Source organism: Dipodomys merriami, unplaced genomic scaffold, assembly GCF_024711535.1.
Source record: "Dipodomys merriami isolate MVZ:Mamm:240054 unplaced genomic scaffold, mDipMer1.0.p SCAF_1011, whole genome shotgun sequence".
NCBI lineage: Eukaryota > Metazoa > Chordata > Mammalia > Rodentia > Heteromyidae > Dipodomys > Dipodomys merriami.
Window position 1 is genome coordinate 228,826 of NW_027202285.1, and position 5,981 is coordinate 234,806.

The following is a 5,981-nucleotide window of genomic DNA, read 5'->3' on the forward strand; positions in this document are numbered from 1 at the left end:
TAGGCAGGAAAGTCCTTGAGACACCTGTCCAACCTCAATGCCAACAAAGCCAGAAGTAGAGCTGTGTGGCTCCAGTGGTAGAGGGCTAATCTTGAGCAAGAACACCTCATGGACTGTGACCAGATCCTGAGTTCAAGGTCCAGGACTGGCAAAAACAGACATACACACAATCTGTGCAGCCATCTGGCTAAAGCAGGTCTCCCTCTTGTCCCCAACTGGATTGGACAGACTTTCCTGGTAAAGGAGCTGCTGTCATGTTGACTAGGCCCATTTGGTCTGCATCCCAGGATTCCAGGCACACCCCCATTTTTTCATCGTTCTTTTTTACCAATGGGATCCAAGAATAGTGGACATGCCCATATTACATGCTTCCCAGTAGCACCTGGAATCCCTCTGTTGGGTGACACCACTATCAGCAGTTGAGGAATGTAGAGGTGGCTGAGTGGTGAGCAAGAGACTCCAGGTGACTTTGAGGTAGAGTAGGAAACGATGTCCTAGTCAGTGAGTGGGAGAATAGAAGATTTTCTAGAGCCTGGGAATGTGGCCAGCCCAACTTTCCCGTCCTGGCGCTCAGATGTCTGAAACAATAAGAATCAATGAGAGAACTGTGGGCAAAAAGCTGCCACAAGAACACCAGCAGTATCCTCCCGACAGACCTGAAACATTCAAGAAAACAAAGAACACGAAAAAGGGAGGGATCCCCAAGACAAACACCACTGGGGAGCGAGATTGAATGGAGAGTCCAGCGAAAGGTGATGCCGACCATGGGCCTACCCTGACTTTGGACTCAGTCACAGCCACCAGGGTCCAGAGTGTCAAGGGTCCCAATCCCACCAAGGATCCACAGAGGTGCTACCTGCATATGGTGCCCACCCTGGACCACAGAAAAGAAGAAACCAGGCACTCTGTGCCAAGATCCAACCACTGAAGTAGGGAGACAGACCCGCAGGGTCAATGGGAGTAAGAGAGGGAGAAGATAGACCAGATACATGCAGCACCAAAAATGGAGGTAGAAATCCAAAAGGCACCCATACAGCGGTTGGTTTCGGCAGAAAGCGATTTACAATGTGCACTGGCCCAAGTGCAGCAGGCCGCTGATGACAGAGAAAGGGAGCATGAAGCTGTCACCAGCTGCCTACAAGCTACAGAGTGGCGTGTGGCAGAGCTGGAGATAGTGGCTTCTCTGGTCACTGCTGCAAAGGAGAAGACCAAAATGTTCCTCAAACAGCTGAATGATGTGATCCTTCAGCTCGAGGAAAATACCAGAAACTTTGATGACCTGGAGCAAGTGAACACAGAGTTGCAGGAGAAGGTGGAAGTGCTGTAGATACAGAGGAGCAACATGAAGAAGAGAATATGCAAGTTCCAACAAGCGCTGGAGGGCATTAGGTACTGAAGATGGAGTTGAATAACCTGGAGGAACAACTTCATATCCAGGTCCAGGAAAACCAGTCTCCGTCTTCAGAACGTGGAGCAGCAGGAGCAACTGCAGAGACTGGAGGAGAAAGCCTAGGATCAGCAGGAGACCCCTGAGACCCCACGATGTGCATGTGTGTGGGATAGACAACCGGAGGAAAAGCTGGCCCTGCTGTGGGACGCTCTCCACCGGGTGAGCAGTGAGAAGGAGGAGCTTGCCAGCATCCTGGACACAAAGCAGCAGATGAAGAAACATCTGCGGGAGCAGTAGGACTGCTCAGAGAAGAAGATAGAGAAATGGATAGTGGTGGCTGAGAGAGAGAGAGCCAAGCAGCTCAGGAGCAGCAGGAGCAGTCCCTGGGCCAGTGCAGGAGTTCAGAACCTCCTGTGAATGGCACATTGTCTCCAATGAGCGACTGTGGTCTGAGAAGGAGGCCCTGCAGCAGCACTTAGAGAGGCAGATCCAGCTGCTGGAGCAGCTGATGCAAGTGAAGGGCTCAACAAACTGGAGGGACCAGGTGGTGTCCCCGAAGTGGCAGGACACTCTCAAGTGCCTGGAAGCCACCAGATCACAGGAGGAATGCCTGCAAGCCCAGCTGAGCTTCCTGGCTTTCCCTGGGGAAGGGGAAGGGATGAGCCCTGGAGAAGCAAAAGGTAACAGGTGAATCCCCCCCACCACATGTGACCATCACACAGGATGGAGAGGTTCCCCAGACCAAGAGTGACATGGCTCTGAGAGTGCTCTTGGAGGATGAGATCCACAGGGGGAAACTCCTGACCCAAGAATGGTGGGCTAGCTTCAGGCACCCCATGGCCAACCCAGCAGCTCAGTGCCAGACTGAGCTGGAGCCACAGACCCTCATCCATGACCTGCCTGATGAGGTGGACTTCCAGAGTCCAGCAGGTGAGCTCCACCATTGATGCAGCCAGCTTTTGGCACACATCCAAACTATCAAGGAGTCCCTCATGGTGTGTAAAGAGCAGATGTTGGTCCTGAATGAGCTATGTTGGGAAAAAGCCCAGTGCATGCACTGGCTGTCTCAGGAGAAGATCGAGAAGAGGAGAGTGTTGAGGAGCTGCTGTCACTCCTAGCCAGGGAAAGCACAGACAGCAGTTTCCAGATGCCAGCACAGGCTGAGCCTCCCATCCCCCTCCCCAACACTGCTTCAGAAGCAACTTGAAGACAGCATGGAAACTGCCAGAGGAGAGGTCAGGGTTCCCGACCCCATAGTGGATTCCCCCAAGGAGCAGGTCCTGCCCCAGATGCCCCACATCCAGATCTGCCCACAGCTTCCAGGCTCAGGGGAGGAGTGCTCTCTCACTTTCTCCGGTAGACTGATGTAGATGACGACTCTCTATGTGACATACTGACTCTCAAAAGCGTTGGCAGCCACCAGAAGTAGGTGACCAAGTGGCTTTCTCTCAGGCCTCCATCTGCCGGGCAACGGGAAGGTTAAACTGGGGGTAGGGTAGGGCAGAGGCTGAAGGGAGTTGGCCCAAACTCAAGGGACATCTAATGGCCTATTGGTGGCCCATTGGTGACTTCTGGCATGCTAGGCAAACACTCTACCACTGATCCACATTCTCAGCTAGGATGATTTTTCCCCCTCCCAAACCCATATGGCCATTCCTCAGATAAATAGGAAGTAGGGGCTAGGATTAATATGAAGCACAAGTCTGGTTCAACCCAAAATATTCCCCTGCCCCCTCTTCCCACACCCTGAGTTGAAGTTTTTCTTCTACCATTGAGGGATGAGAGAGGGAGGGGGGAGTCCCAAGAAAATACCAACAACAGTGGCCCCCTGAGTCCCACATCCTTCCCCACACAAGTGGTCCTCCAGATTCCAATCTTACCTGACTCAATGTAAAGTCTAAACTGTCTCCCTACCACTGCAAGGCTCAGGATGAAATAAAAGTCAGCCCAGGCCTCAGCCCACACCCAAAGTGGAAGCTCCTAGTCCCAGACCTACTTCCACCTCTGACTGCCCCTAGTTAGGCCACACCCACCACTCATCACTATGATGGTGGTGATGACCTCATGGATGGATTCCAGGAAGAAGGTCTATGGCAAAGAGCAGAAGCATCAGGGTGAGCAGGGCAGAAGGAGGTGGGGTGATTGCTCTGGGATCTTCCTTGGAGCCCTCCGATCCAGCCAGAACCATGCTGACCCAAAGCACGAACAAGGCCAGGGGGTGAGACGAGATGGAGGAGCACAGGATTAAAGGAGGTACTGCTTTGTCTTGGAGGACTTGATTAATTCCAATTATAATTAATTCCAATTACATTTGGCCCATGACAATCCCAAAGACATCATGCAATGCCTCTCCGTGTTGTTGTTGGTCGTGAAGGCTGTCCCTGAGCTCTTTTTCTCAAGGCTGGCACTCTACCACTTGAGCCACACTGCCATTTTTGTTTTCTGATGGTTCATCGATAAGAGTCTCATACACTGTCCTGCCCAGACTGGCTTGGCACCATGATCCTCCAGATCTCAGCTTCCTGCGTAGCTAGAATGACAGGCATGAGCCACCAGTGCCCAGTATGTGATGCCTTTTGAAGGCATCTTGGCGAGTCTGTAAAGGAGCCCCAAAGGGCCTGGATAGACGATGACCCAATCAAGGAGCCGGGATGGGGGAAGGTTGACCTTCTAGCCATTCTGTTCCTCCAAAATTGAAGATGCCAGGTGATGTTGTATGCACCAAACACCTGGGCCAGCAGCCACCAGGCTTAGTGGGGGAAAAAGTAGAGAATACCCAAAGACTGCAGTGTAGAAATCTCTGATTTTGCATATATGTGGTGTGTGTGTTTGTGTTTGTGTGTGTGTGTGTGTGTGTGTGTGTGTGTGTGTGTGCAGCCCCACTTCCTTTTTGATGGTTAATTGTAGGTATGAGTCTCAAGGACTTTGCTGTCCATGGTGGCTTTGAATCATGATTGGGGGCCCCAGGGAAGCAAGAGTAAACACAAGTGACAAGTACAATCCCTATTGTGGGCCACTCCTGCCCCCTGGTGGCCACACACGGAACATGCGGTCTCATGCCATTATCCTCTAGAGTTCAATTTGGGCAAGTTACTAGGGCCAAGCTGACTTTTGCTCACCCTGATTGCTGATGCCTGAGTAGGTCTGTTCAACCCTAGGCCCAGAGAGCTCCAGGAGGCCCAGCTTTCCAGGGCAACAGGGAAGGGAGAGGTCAGCTCCAGGCTGAGCTAAGAGCCTTTGCCCACGGATACCCTAACTTGGCCTTACTTATCACCATAAGACCTGTCAAAGAAAAACCCCAAAAAACAAAATTGGATCTGTGCCTCCAAGTGTTAGAGCTCTAGCATTGAACCAAAGAGCTCAGGGACAGGGCCCCCAAGCTTTTAGTTAAAGACCCCCAGCTGACTTCCCTCATAAAACACAGCTTGTCTAAATGTGAACTGGTAGGATTTGTGACGTGTTTCTGAAGAATGGTGATACTGAAGAAAGCACCCTAATTCTAATGACAGCTGAACTTGTGACATACAGCTATGTGCTGAGTCCTTCACAGGGCGCTATTTACTGGGTCCTTCCCTCATGGGAGTTATATGCTGAGTCCTTAAAAAGATGCTGTTTGCTGAGTCATCCCAAAGGGTGCTATGTGCTGAATCCCTGAGAAGAGTGGGCCATCCTGGTTTTTTTTAAAGGGGGCTTTTTGCTGAGTCCATTACACAAAGTATTGTACTCTGAGTCCTTCAAAAGTTGTGGTGTGTTAATGCATCCTAAAGGGTCCTGCTATGTGTGAGCCATTGAGAAGAGAGGGATGAAGTGTATTTTGAGTGCTGTGTGCCAAGTCCTTTCCATAGGGTGCTCTGTACTGTCCTTCAAATGGTGCTGTGTGCTGAGAGCTTCCACAGTGTGGTATGTGCTGAGTCCTTCAAAATTGTTCTGTGTGCTGAGTTTATCTAAGGAAGCTGTGCACTGGGTGTTTTACACAGCGTGCTTCAACACAGATTGTGATGAGTCCCTGGGAAAGAGTGCTATGTGCTGAGTGTTTCAAAGCATGCCATTCACTGAGTCCTTTACACTGTGGGCTATAGACTCCCTCCTTCAAAGGGTGCTGGGTAGAGTACTCAGCATACTACATGCTGAGTCCTTCAAGGGGAGCTGTGTGCTGAGTCATTTACACAGGGTGCTTTGTGCTGATTTTGGAAGTGTGCTGTGTGCTGAGTCATCCCAAAGGGTGCTATGTTCTGAGTCCTTGAGAGGTGGTTATCCCCAACAATCACACAGACACAAACACAAACACACATACACACAGGAGTGTCACCATGCAACTGCTTGGTGTGTGGAGTGGAGGGGGATGGAGGAGAGTCTCCTCCAGCGGTGGGGCTGAGGGGAGATTCGATCCCCTGGGCCGGTACTGGGGGTGGGGGTAATGTTGAGCTGAGGTAAGGCTGCAATTGCCATGGTCTAGAAGCCTCAGGGCCCAGTCAGGGCTGCAATTGTGGCCAGGGGTGTGGGGTGGGACCCAGGGGAGGAGGGGGCGGGGCCCAGGAGCACACTTTGGTGGCAGCAATGGCCAGGAGCTCCAGGGGCATCGGTGTGTGTG

The 5,981-nt window shown here is 51.6% G+C and overlaps 1 long non-coding RNA gene across 1 annotated transcript; it reads right to left on the reverse strand.

The window, feature by feature from the left end:
* Positions 1 to 388: 388 nt before the first annotated feature.
* On the reverse strand, positions 389 to 3,376 carry LOC138807586 (uncharacterized). The gene is made up of 3 exons (XR_011366207.1): positions 3,271 to 3,376; positions 2,739 to 2,850; positions 389 to 578 (listed from the first exon to the last, which is right to left on the reverse strand). It is a non-coding gene; the product is annotated as an uncharacterized lncRNA (long non-coding RNA).
* Between the last annotated feature and the right edge of the window lie 2,605 nt (positions 3,377 to 5,981).